The following is a 13,307-nucleotide window of genomic DNA, read 5'->3' as shown; positions in this document are numbered from 1 at the left end:
CCAGGCTGAGGAGACTGCGCCCTGAAGAACCACCGTCCCCCCCCCACCATCTGCCCCTCTGAGAGTCCATCCGCTTTGCTCTGATCCTTTGAGGGTGTGGATTACATTCTGCTCACCTTGTAATCCCAGCATTTAGATCAATGCCTGGCAAGCAACATACACTCCAAGTTTGTTAAACTGAGTTGAACAAGAGTAACAGGTAGATCGAGACACCTCCTGTGTCCTATTTTTGCCAAAGCCTCCAAACCAAAGACAAGGATAAGTACCATCCACCTTCTAAAGGGAGGGGCCGACCACGTCCATTTTGAAGTTAGACAGAGGAGGCCAAGCGACCCAGCAACCTCCTAGGCATCTGAAGAGGCTCATGGCTTTTAGGAGAGAAGAAGGATTCTTTGGAGAGGATGGTAGGACCAGGGAGAGCCTTGTGGTTCCCCCAACCCTCCCCCACCTCCCACTGCCTCCAGGATAAATGAAGAGGGACCTTAAAGAACCACTGGCGGAGATTCGAGTGATTTTCAGGATAGGGGGATGGACAGCCCACTCGCTGGCCAGGTGCTGGCTGGTCTCCTCAAACTCTCCAGCCTTCCCCTTGCTGTGGCTGGAGGGGCACGGGAGGGTTCCTGGGAGGGCCTTGAAATGTGGCCCTTGGGTTTGCTGGTCGTGAGACTTGGGGCCTGACTCACCGCCGAAGCAGCCTGAAGGAGGGTGCTGGCTGAAGCCCCCGCTGAGGACTGGAAGAGGAGAGAGGCCAGAGGGAGACATACCTGCAAGGCCCCAGTTTGGAAAGGACCACAGCCAAGAAGGCTGGCGGCTTGGGGGAAGGGAGCCCAGTAGCAAAGCACAGAGAGGAAGAGCCGAGGGGCCTCCTAAGAGGGCATCTCCAAGTGCCTCTTCCCCGATGGGGACTGGGGTCCTCGTGCAGCCTTGACGTGCGTCTGAGAGAGGGTGGGCGGTGATGGCGGGGTGAGAGCGGCGGGGAGGTTCGCCTAACCAACCCACAGAAGGCGCCCAGAGCAATTCTCCAACATATGTGCATCCACAGTGAGAGGGAACATTACACAGTGCGGAGGCCTTTCCCTGCCCGGCTCTGACCCTCGGGGACCTGGTAGCAGCAGATAGAGTAGGGGAGGGGCAGGAAGAAGGGCAGGTCTGACCCGAGCCGAGGTGGGGCTGCGAGAGAAGGGAGAAGCTTCTGTTGGAGGAGGGAGTGAAGTATTGATTTGGATTTTACTGGATTTTCTGAGGCTTGAAGGGGACCAGGGCATTCTAAAATCTGCCCAAGACGACACTAAGGCCTGGTGGTGGGGTGGGGGAGGAGCTGACAGGATGGGTTTGAGGGCGACTGCGGTGGGGAAACCCAAAGCTCTTTCCTGATTTCACTCCAGCCTGTTCAATAACCCGTTACACTAGGAAGTGTGGGCAGGCGCCGAACGCTAAGAACAACACTGCGTTTCCCTGATCCTAAGACACGCTTTTTTTTTTAACATTAAAATACTTCTGAAATCCAATCCCTTGTAAATCCCAGCGCACATCTATTATTTTTTTCCCTAAAGAAGCTTTTTGAACTGATGCTGCCTTCAAATATATCGCATTTTAGGATTGAGAACATTTTGTAATGATAGAGCTGTCTAGAGGTTTTATAGGTTTTTCAGTGCTCTCACTTGCGTGATTGCTTTCAAGTCCAATGCTACTGTCTGACCTTCTGGCCCTAGGCAGCTGTGCTGTCCAGCCTGGGTGAGGGTGTCAGGAAGAGGACAGGACAGGAGTGAACAGGGGTTGGCCAGAGAGTGCAGGCAGAAAGCACAGGGAACTCCCAGCTATGTTCCTGGCAAAAGGTGTCCAGGGAACCGCAGGACAACCTAAGGTTTCCAGTCCAAGGGGTGAGGTAGGCATCAAAATCTGAAGCAAAGATTTGGCTGCATGAGATTGTGAGAGTGAGTGAGTCTGGAGAAATTTTTAAAGAAAGGAACCTTTAAAATTTTTTAAATGGGTATCTGTTCATCTGTTGATGGACACTTAGGTTATTTCCATGTCTTGGCTGTTGTAAATAGAGCTGCAATGAACACGGGGGTGCAGATATCTCTTCAGGGTAGTGATTTTGTTTCCTTTGGATAAATACCAAGGAGTGAAATTGCTGGATCGTATGGTAGCTCTATTTTTAGTTTTTTGAGGAACCTCCAAACTGTTCTCCATAGTGGCTGGATCAATTTACATTCCCACCAACAGTGCAGGAAGGTTCCCTTTCCTCCACACCCTCTCCAGCACTTGTTATCTGTGTGAGGTGACTGATGTTAACTAAACGTACTGTGGTAGTCATGTTGCAATATATACATACATCAAGTCCTTACATTTTACACTTTGGACTAACACAATGTTATATATCAACTGTATCTCAGTAAAACTGGGAAAAAATAAGCTGCGGCAATAAAATTTTTTAAAAGGGTAATAAGTGCCTTTGATTGAATCCATGGACAGAAAGAGAACTTAAGAAGACAGAGATGATATAGATAGTCACTGCTACATAAGATTAGCCTAAGGAAGAATGAAACTGAACACCGTAAAGTAGGGTTAAGCAACTTGTCCAAAGTGACAACAACTAATAAACAACAGAACTAATTACCTCCAATTTTTCTTCAATTTTATCCCTTAAAACAAAAAGTCTTCAAAATGAAAAAAGTAAAACAAAGATGCATTGAAGGAAAATAAAGCTTAAAATGGTAAAGAAATAGTAAGAAAACACCTAGCTCTAGATGGGAAATACTAAGTTCCCACACAAACACTCCTCTCATGGGGGTCAGTGAGAGACATGGCCGTGGTGTGATGGCATGACTTCCTGCTGAGACTGGACAAGGTTTAAGGATCCTGCCAGCACGGTGCCTCCCTCGGGCAATCACCCCCAAGTGAACCTGTCTGCCCCCGTGAAGCTGCCTCTTCTACGCCAGTTTCCCCCTCCCTAGTCCGGACGAGGTCTCACAGAGTCTGGAAAGATCCCAGAACCCTGGTCATAATCTTTGAGACGTTCTTTGGGGAACAGGATCTTCCAAATTTCAAAAAGATGAATTTCAAACATGGGAGCAGGAGGCTTGTTATTTCTTGGCACAATTTGACAATTGAATATTAAGCAGAAGAAGTGAAGCTTCTTAGAAAATGAGCTAAGCGTTCACAAAAGAAGTCGTGCAATACTAACCTCATTATTGTTCACAGCGTTCATATCCTAGCACGTAAGGGGAATCATAGATAGAGTAAAGCATTTGTTAAAGTTCCTTAAAAACAGATAGAAGTACATTAATTGAATGAAAGATGGTTTGGCAAATTCATATGTGATTAAAAACCTGCCTCGATAGAGAATAAGCAGCTCTGTGAGTGGATATTAATAAATCATTGCTGAAAGAAGAGGAGCATTTATATATTATTTATTAAGGATTGATTTATTTTATTGCTTTTACTGCCGTCAAAATTCTTATTAATGATTTGGAGCAATAGAAAAAAATCTATTGGTGGAATGATCTAACATTTAGGACAAGACTATGGTTATTTGGGTAAATAACATATGGATGATCTTTATTTGTGGGTCAGGATAATTTAAACCCCTTGTTTATGGAAAACAATGTCTCGTAGAGCATTTTAATTTATACCTGAAATACTTTTCAGGCGATGGGAGCAGAGACTTCCGTGTTGGGGATGCCACCTTTAACTACCCCAGGTCCTTTGGTGATAAATTATGGATATTGCTTCACAGTCATAAAATTTTTATGAATTTTAGAGTATCATCTAATCAATCTTGGTGTCACTTTTGATTGTTTCTTCTAGCCAAACTTTCTGAGTTCTTTCAGGGCATAATAAATCATGGCATTTAGACTTTTAGCCCCCATGCCCTCTATCCTCTGAACATGGTCTAAGTTTATCCATGTCCCTCTTAAGACGTGACGACTAATTATCAACTCCAATACTCCAGGTAAGGTTGAATCACCTAAGAGCACAGTGTAGTGATGTCCAGTCTTGACCTAGAAACCATTCTTTTACGGAAACAGACTAATATCACGTCAGCTCTTCAGTACGTGCTTGGTAACTTTGGCTCTTACTAAGTTGTAAACTAAAGCTCTCACGTCTGTTTCATTTGAACTGCTGTTGAAACAAATATCCTCCCTCTTGTCCCTGTTGATTTTTTGGAGACTGAATACATGGCTGTACATTCGCTCCTGTTATATTTTAACTTATTAATTTCAGCATAATACATCAGTTAGCAGTTTTCAAACATTTAAATGTATCATCGGTGTATTCATTTAGCACAAATCATCTTGCATTCATTCAACAAAAACTCGAGTGCCTCTGAGACCCTGGGCATGGAATAAGCGACAAATATTTAAGTTCTGAGTTCCAAATATGTATGACCTACCATAGAACCAATATCTTTTAGAAGAAATAATCAAGGAATTCTAGATAGCAGGAAGACACTCCATACTTCCAGGAGATTTCTCTCCAAGCATCATTTTGTCAGGGGAACATTGTCTTGAAACAGATCACCTAGCTTCCCCTGGTGCTCCGTTCCCCAGCTCCCCACCTTGCTTACTGCAGATAAAGATTAGATTCATATTTTCTTAATAATTTAAACAAGCTTTTCAGTTCTCTCTATCCCCAGAAAGTAGATCTACACATGGCTCCAATCATATCAAATTTCCTGGATGTACATGTCAGCTCTCATCCCTTTCATGCTGGTGGCTTGAACTTCTGGCCCTCCCATTAATTCATGACTTGAATTCATACATGGGAACCATCGGGCATTACTTGGAGGGCATGATTGCAAGAGCAAATCTCTTTGAGTGAGGAGAAATGGTTTTCCCTCAAAGTAGCTGTGTGATAGAGAGCACTGCCTCTCTGAGCCTTGGCTTCTTTCTTTGCCAGTGCAGGGGCTAGACTTACAGCTCAGTGTTACGACCACAGGATTAGCAGCATAACCGTGGCTCTTTCTTGTGCATTAGGGATGTTAAAGTGCTCTGGTTTGGGATGCTTGGGAAGGGGGCTTGAGACCCTCCTTAGGACAATGGTAATACTTTGAGTTTGCAGAAGTGCTCTACTGACTAAAATGAAGCTCCCAAGTTTATACGGACCTTGACCACAAGGATGGTTTGTGTACTCAGCTTTGAAAATTCATTTGCAGAACTGTGGCCCCTTTCAGAGAGGTTTTCTCTTGAAGGAGATGAGATGAGGGGGAAAGAGAGATACTTTACCTCTGTGTGTGTGTGTGTGTGTGTGTGTGTGTATTTGTGTGTGTGTGATACACGTAGAGAAAAATAAGTACAGTTGAACAAACAGTTGTAAAGAGAAAGCCACGTAACCACTGGGAGATTCTGTTGAAATTGTTCAAAATGCTGAAGGTTTAACACCAAAGAGAACTCACTGATTCTAGGATGTCAGCTCATGAGAGCTGAGGGCCCAGGGTCTTGCGTCACCTGATTTTTCTCTCTCCCAGGCCTGGAAAGGGTAAATGGTCGCCTGCATGCTGGCTGCTCCTGCTTTCCCCTGGCTCCAAAGAAGCAAGATGGAGAATCCTCTGGAAGGAACAGGAGAACAAGAGCCTTACTGAGGTCATTGCAGACTTCAGCTAGAGCCCATCCCTGCTATCCGTCCGGCTGGAAAGACCAGCCTCAAAACGCGAAACAAGGACGCAGGTCTTTGGGGCTCTCCCATCCCCCTCTCGGCACCCCCTCCAGGGGCCCCATCAGCTACCTGGTCGTCTTCCTAACGTCAAGGACAGGAATCCAGATTGCCATCACCACCCCAATCACACCCCAATCCCAAGAAAACGTAACGGAGGCTTGGCTGGCCAGGGTTTACAGAGTAACTGCTGGAGGACAGCTTGCCAGGTCCGCAGGAAAGGAGCCCTGACACTGGAGCGACAGGAAGAAGAATATTCCCAGCTGCCCCCTCCCTCGGTCCCACTCCAGGAACGACCACAAGGGCGCTCTGGAGCACTGACCTTCCAGCCTGGCTCCCGTGCAGTAACCTGCCCTCCACCCTCCTCCAAGCCCGTTCTAGCTCAGAGGCCCCCGGATTCTGATCACGGACGTGGAAACACGCCTCTAACCAGAACGTTTATCCAGCAAAAACAAGACAAAACCGAAAACACGAGTTTGCTGCCGCTCATCACACAGAGACTGCCATCAGTTCGTGGATAAATTTTGGTGAGCACGGAGTTCACAGCAAGACACCCCTATGTCAGCACCAACCCTTAGCCACTGTCATCTTCACTACCGATGACAATTTAATGCCATACCTTCTAACTATTAGAAGATTTAGCGTGCTCTAAGGATTCTGAATTAATTTCTAGAAACATAAAATACCATTAAAAAAGCAAAGGGTAACTTTCCTGCCCAGCCCATCTTAACCAGCATTTCTCTCCAAAAGCTAAGATGAATTTGAGGCAGCGGCGGATGGTGTGGGGTGTGAGGTCACATTCTCCGTTCTTCTCTTGTCCCCTTTACCTAGTGATTGCTGTCCTAAGATGCCAGTGGGCTTCTCCCGGCTCTCCACTGCCCCTGGTGATTTGAGAGCCTTCAAGTTCCAAGCACACCAGGCTTTGAAGGGCATGTCCTCTGGAGCTAGTAGACTGTCTGACTTCCAATCCAGCTGTGTTCAACCCTCTCTTGCACCTCAGTTCTCTCATTTGTAAAACAGAAATATAACACAATATCCCTCATGGAATTAAATATAAACACCGTTGTTCCTGACATGCCCTGATGGGACATCCCTCCTCATCACTCCTCTGAACAGCTCCAGTTAGGGCCTCGGGCACCTTCCCAGTGGACACCGGTCACGCCTCATCTGGTCTGACTTACCCAAAGCACTTGACGTGGTTGATGATTCCCTCTTTCTCGAGCGTCTCCTGGGTTGGTTTCCAGAATAACCGTTGATTCTGGTTTTCCTTCCATCTCACGGGTTACATCTTCATCTCCCACCTGGATCCTGCCTCCTTTTCTAGACCTTGGCGTGCCCTACAACTCTGTGCTGGGACTTTTCTTCGAAGCTCATACATGTTCAGTTCATGTGTCTGGTCTGTGATTTTTCAACACCATCTCTGCCCACTTTTATATTCTTAGTCTGGACGCCTCCCTGGAATGGCAGACTAACACCGAAATGCCCACCTCGAGTTCTTTACTGAGATCGTCATGAGCATCTCAAACTTACTAATACCCCAGACTGAACTCCCCATTCCAGCTCTTCCTCTAAACAACTCCTCCGGCAGTTTCACTGTCTCGGGAAATGTCAACTCTACCCTTGAAGTTGCTCAGGACAAAATCCTTGGGATCATCTCTGACTTCCCTCTTCCCTTCACGTACCACATCCAGTCCACCAGCGAATCCCGTGGGCTCTACCTTCAGAGATAGCTGGCGACTGACCACTTCTCACCACCTCCAGTGTAACTGCCACAGCCCAAGCCACCAGCCCCTCCAGCCTGGATTCGGCACTAGCCATTTAATTGGCCCCCTGATTTTCACCCTGATGTCCTAGTCTATTTTCAGCACAGCAGCTGGAGGATGCTTTTAAAACAAGTCATTCCCATGGTCAAAGCACTCTACTGTGTTCCCCGTCCAACAGAGCCTGTGAGGTCCTGCTCAGTTTCCCTCCCAGCTCCATCTGACCTGGTTCACCCCTCTCTCCCTTGTTCCCGTCACCCCTTCCTCCCTTGATTTTTCTCAGGTAGGCCAAGCACACTCCCACCTCAGGGTCTATGTACTGGTGTTTCCTGTGTTGCTCGCTCTCTGCTCAAGTGCCACCTCATCAATGAGACCTAAATATAGCAACATCTACCCAGCACTCTGCCCGTTTGCCTCAGCTGATTTTTCTCTGTAGGACTTCAAATCACCTGATACACTGTATGTTTTCTTGTTTATTTGTGCATTGCCTGGCAACCCTCAATAAAGTATCATCTCTGTAAAGGCAGAAGCTTTGTTTGGCTCACCACTATAGAGCCTAGATCAGTGCCTGACACACAGGAGGCTCTTGGTAAATACTTGTTGAATGAATGAGTAAATGAATGAAAAGCCTTTATGACAATACTTGACACATAAGAGGTCAAGCACTGGATGAATAAATGAATAAACAGAATTTAGAAGTGACTGGCACATAGAATGCACTCAATAAATACTTGTTGAATGAACGAATGAAGGAGTGAATGAAAAGCATTTACAACAATACTTGACACATAACAGGTCAAGCACTGGATGAATAAATGAATACACAGCATTTAGAAGTGACTAGCACATAGGATGCACTCAGTAAATACTTGTTGAATAAATGAATGAATTAAAGCATTTAGAGCAGTAGCAACACGTAGTAAGCCTTTGGTAAGTTTTCTTTTTTCTTTCTTTTTAATTAATTAATTAATTTATTTTTGGCTGTGTTGGGTCTTCGTTGCTGCGTGCAGGCTTGGAGCTACTCTTCGTTGCGGTGCGCGGGCTTCTCACTGCGGTGGCTTCTCTTGCTGCGGAGCACGGGCTCTAGGCGCCCGGGCTTCAGTAGCTGCGGCTCGCGGGCTCTAGAGCGCAGGCTCAGTAGCTGTGGCGCACGGGCTTAGTTGCTCCGCGGCATGTGGGGTCTTCCCGGACCAGGGCTCGAACCTGCATCCCCTGCATTGGCAGGCGGATTGTTAACCACTGCACCACCAGGGAAGCCCCTTTGGTAAGTTTTAGCATTTATTATTTAAATGTCAAAACTCCAACATCAAGGGGTACTCCTTCTACCCGCACTCCCAAAGGACAAAGACGCTCCTCATTTGGCACTGCGAGTAGGGAGGAAAGGAGAATAAAGAATTAATAGGGGTGGGAGGCCCATCCCTGGGAATCCCTATCTCAGGGGTACCCAGGATAAGGACCAGTAATTCTAGGACCCTGTGTGGGCTTGCTTTTCCTTTCTTGTATGTCCAAAGAGGCTTCCATGATTCTTATCTATTGTCACGGTGGATCTCTGAATACTGGGGAGTTAACCATCTGCTAGTCCCAGATGCAACATTTCCTTATTATCAGATTAAGCAACACGGAGGAAAGGAGGTTACTCTTACGATGTTAAAACTTTTTTTTGCCCTTGACCTTAGTGAGTGAGATGCCACCATGCAAGAGGTTAACTTTTAAACCCTGAAAGTGTATAACTGAGATACTTGAATTCATAAAAAGTGTTAGGACCTCTCCAAGAATTTATCAGCTATTTGCTTTTTAGTGTGAATTAGTTCACTCAGCGTTTTCACTCCAAACTCCTTATTGATACTAGTCTGAACTCAAGAATGGGAGTTTTGCTTGGGATGGAAGAAAGATTGAGGGAGAGGAATTTTACAGCCACGTCACCAGGAGAAAGGACAGTGGAGGCACTTTTTGCAAATATATGGGCCTCAGAATGATAGGGTGAAGCAGATAGGAAGGCAGAAGTCTGGGGGTAAGGGTGGGATCAGATGTAAATTTCTTCCAGATGAAAGCCAGGCAGCTTCCATACTGACTGTGCTCATTGTGTGAGGCCAGGAAAACCACTTCTCATGACCCTTTTCCAGGGCAACGGTTTGATGCTAATTCAGTTGGGCAGCTGGAACCCAAGTGAAACCTCTATGTAAACGTTCCTCTAAACTTATTTTTTCTTTTCACTCCTTTGAAGGGTCTCAGTTTACAAGGCTATGTCAGTACTCAAGCAATCTGGCCAAAGCATCTAAGTACGGGGCTCTGTGGCCTGGGACTGGTGTTGATTCGGTAAATGTACAGGTCTGGCAGTCATTTGTCCTCCTCCTTCCTCCTTGCATGGAAACTGCATTCGTTTTGTAGGTTTGACTGTTAGCTCTGCAAATGTAGCACTACCACCTCCTTGCCTGGACTTTGCAGCCATTTGCTATCCTCCTCAAAGATCAGGGGAGAGGTCTTTCCCCCAGAGATGCACGAATCAAATTATACACAGGAACCAAGTTTCAAGAAAACTCACCAAGGGAAACCTGAAAGTTGATCAATTAGGGGCTTGCTTCTAACGTTTATTTATAATTTCTCAATTACTTGATGGGTAGTCTGGAAGACCAAAGAAACTTGAGGCAAAAACGACAGATTACCAGGGCTGTTCAGAGAGCTGTGAGGCACATGTGGAATTTTAGAAAACTTTAAGTCATCAACAAAAACCATTACCAGCCCTTCAATGTCCTCTAATACGTTCCACCCAGGCGGTCCTCTGCCCCACCCTTCAGCCACCCCTGCTATGGTGATGAGCCCTCCCACCACTGAAGCAAACAGTCCGTCTTTGGTTAACTTTACCTGTCAGAAAATTCTTTGTCACTGATTATAACAGGCAGCTCAAATTAAAAATACATGCAAATTTACAAAATTAAATCTGATTTTTTTAATGATGGTGGGGATAGCCGTAACTACTCCTAGCTTAGTTCTTGCAAATCAGTGGTAGTCAAAAATCAAAGTCCCAATGTCGGTGAGAGTGGTCCCCAGCCCAGCATTACAGGCTGTGAGCCTTTAAAACAGGAGGGGCAATTAGACTAGTTAGTAATGCTATTATTAACAGCTACTGATGATGCACTGCTTACCATGAGATGGGCATTACCACAGCCCAGGGAAGAGGGTGGCATTACCTGCATTTTTCAGATGAGAAAACAGAGAGGTTAGGGTGACACTGCCAGTCAGTAGCAGAGCTGGGAGTTGAACCCTGGCGGGTTTAATATCCAAGCTCACGCTCTACCCACGATGTACCCTCTGAGGGTGGTCCTTAGCCACTCTTCATGGACCCTGCAGGGCTGGGCTGGATGGCAGCAGTCAAAGAGGAGCTCTCAGCCAACCACAGAGTGGCCCACACAAGGCCAGCTCAAGGTCATTTCCCTTCTGATTTCTCCTCACCCTAGTGGAAATGTGACCCCAACTGTCCATGCCTAAACGAGATTCCCAGAAAGCACTAATATCCAGTGACGTTTCTGGATGCCCTTAACACCTGTGATGCATAGCTTTATCTTTTATAGAACATTAAGTTATATAACAACAGAATGACAATTTCAGAGTTGTTGGAACTTTGCAGATCATCTAGTCAAGGTTTCCTCCTGATATACCTGTTGGGAATAATCTTACCAAGAGGGAACTGAAGAGTTATGAAAAAAAGTAAATAAATGTGGGTAGCAAAGCTAGAATAGTTGCTTCTGCTATGCACCCCTTTGGGGAAGGCAAGAGTATCTGAGACCCAGTCCTGGCCTCTGAAGGGTTTGGAGGGTGGGGAGATGAATAGGAACCAAGTCAGAGGGTCGAACTGAGCCCTGACAGTCTCTGCCTCTAAGTTTTCATGGACCAACTCCTTCTGCACAGCTCTGTATGTTGAGGCAGAGGACAGAGAAATATCCCTGGACATGCAGAAAGTTCCCTGCTAGCTACATGGGACTAAGAAGAAAACTGACCTTTTCCACACTTTTCCTAGAAGCCATGAGGGACCAGAAGGGTGGAGTTCATGGATGTCCCTCCTGTACGAGGCTGACCACCATGCTTTCAGGAACCCAAACGGTTGGGGTGTTCTTCCACGCAGTGAGCTGCTGTATGCCTCCCCGTAAGTTACTTATCATCTCTAAGCCCCAGTTTTCTTATCTCCGAAAAAGAATAAGAAAGGTACCTACCTCCTAGGAGTCCCATAATGGTTCAAGGAGATAATCTTAGTAAAATGCTTGGAAAAGACTCTGGCACATAGAAAGCTCTTGACTAATAACGCCAATTAGCATTATTATCACTCTACCCACTGGTGAAAGTTAGAGACAAATAGGGACACACTTCTAGAAAAAAAGGGGGGAGGAAAAGCTTTACATTGTGTTTCATTTTGTCTTTTAAATTTTCTTTAAACATCTAATATGTCTGTTTTTCTATATTTCAGGTTATAGGGTTTTTAGAACTAGTGCTGAGATTGGACTTAATTTGTAGCTGTGTCCCCGGGCCAATACTGGGGGAGGGAAGGAAAAGAGAAGGGGAGAATATAAATAAAAGAACCTAGAGATTTTTGTCTCGTTTCCTAGACACCTTAGCCCAGAGGGACTATTTCTGCAGCGCTTTTTCCTCAGAGGAAACTCTTAGAGAGTTCTGGTTAATTTTGTTACTGAACTGTCACTGATGGAGGATTTAACGTGCTTAATCCTTGCAAACGTCAGCTCGTTGAATCCACCACTGCTAGTTGAGACAGGTTCATTTGTCCCATTCTCCAGATAGTTTGCAGAGCCAGGACTTGAAGCCATTTTTGTCTCACTCCAAGAACCAAAAGGTCACCCAAAACCCGGTGGATCTGGGTCCTGCCTTAAGGCTCAGCCCAATGAAGCTGAGAAGGCAGGAGAGTGTCCTTGTGCTATTACCCAGAATGCCTGCCCTGGCCAATCTAGGGATCTTTGAATGAATCTCTGTAAGAGTAGTTGTCTGAGAAAGCGGTGTTGCAGCTCGGAGGAGCCCAGCTGGGCAGCTTATGAGGGCAGCTTCTAAGAGGGAGGTTCACTGCAAGAGTGGGTCAGACCTGAGGTAATTCATTCCCAGGTACGAGAAGGCGCATCCAAACAGCCTCCAAGTTACCTGCTGTGAAGAATGACTCTGTTCCTGCCATCATCCCAGGATGAAGGGCCAAGGATGGCTGAGGCAGGGGCCTTGAGCTCACAGCCCCAATCTCTATCAGTCCTCCAATCCACCCCAAATAAAAATAACATTTGATGAGGCAAGCAATATTTTCTTAACCTTATATTTAGAGTAAGTAAAATCTCGTTGAAAAGTTTTATTTAAAGTGCTATGAAAGCTAAGTTTTTAAGAATGCAGCTTGTAGACAAGACCCCAGGGCTGGCCTCCTACCCCCCTCATCTAGATGTCTACCCAACCCCCTCTAGATAGAAATTCTAGAACTGAGGCAAGATGAAGCCTCATTGGGAACAAAAGCGTTTGCTTAGTATCCTAAGGATGTAGGGGAAGGCTGGAGAGACAAGTCTTCAGGAGAGAGAACTTTCTGGTCACAGGTGGAGCCTGGATGGAAGAGGGATGAGAATAGATGCAGAGGACAAACAGCAGTCGTCACAAAGTCCTTGGTTTAAGTACTTCTCTGATAGGTGTCTCTGCAAATCAGAAGTTGATACTTTGACAGTGACCACTATCCAGTTCTTATTATAAAATTTAACCTCTTGATCCGAGAACTTCGAAAACTGAGCCTGTTTTTATTTTTTAAATTTATTTATTTATTTATTGGTTGCGTTGGGTCTTCGTTGCTGCATGCGGGCTTTCTCTAGTTGTGGCGAGCAGGGGCTACTCTTCGTTGCGGTGTGCGGGCTTCTCATTTCAGTG

The sequence above is a fragment of the Eschrichtius robustus genome, chromosome 21 (genome assembly GCF_028021215.1).
Source record: "Eschrichtius robustus isolate mEscRob2 chromosome 21, mEscRob2.pri, whole genome shotgun sequence".
Taxonomy (NCBI): Eukaryota; Metazoa; Chordata; class Mammalia; order Artiodactyla; family Eschrichtiidae; genus Eschrichtius; species Eschrichtius robustus.
The sequence above is the reverse complement of the archived record's forward strand: the minus strand, read 5'-3'. Positions refer to the sequence as shown.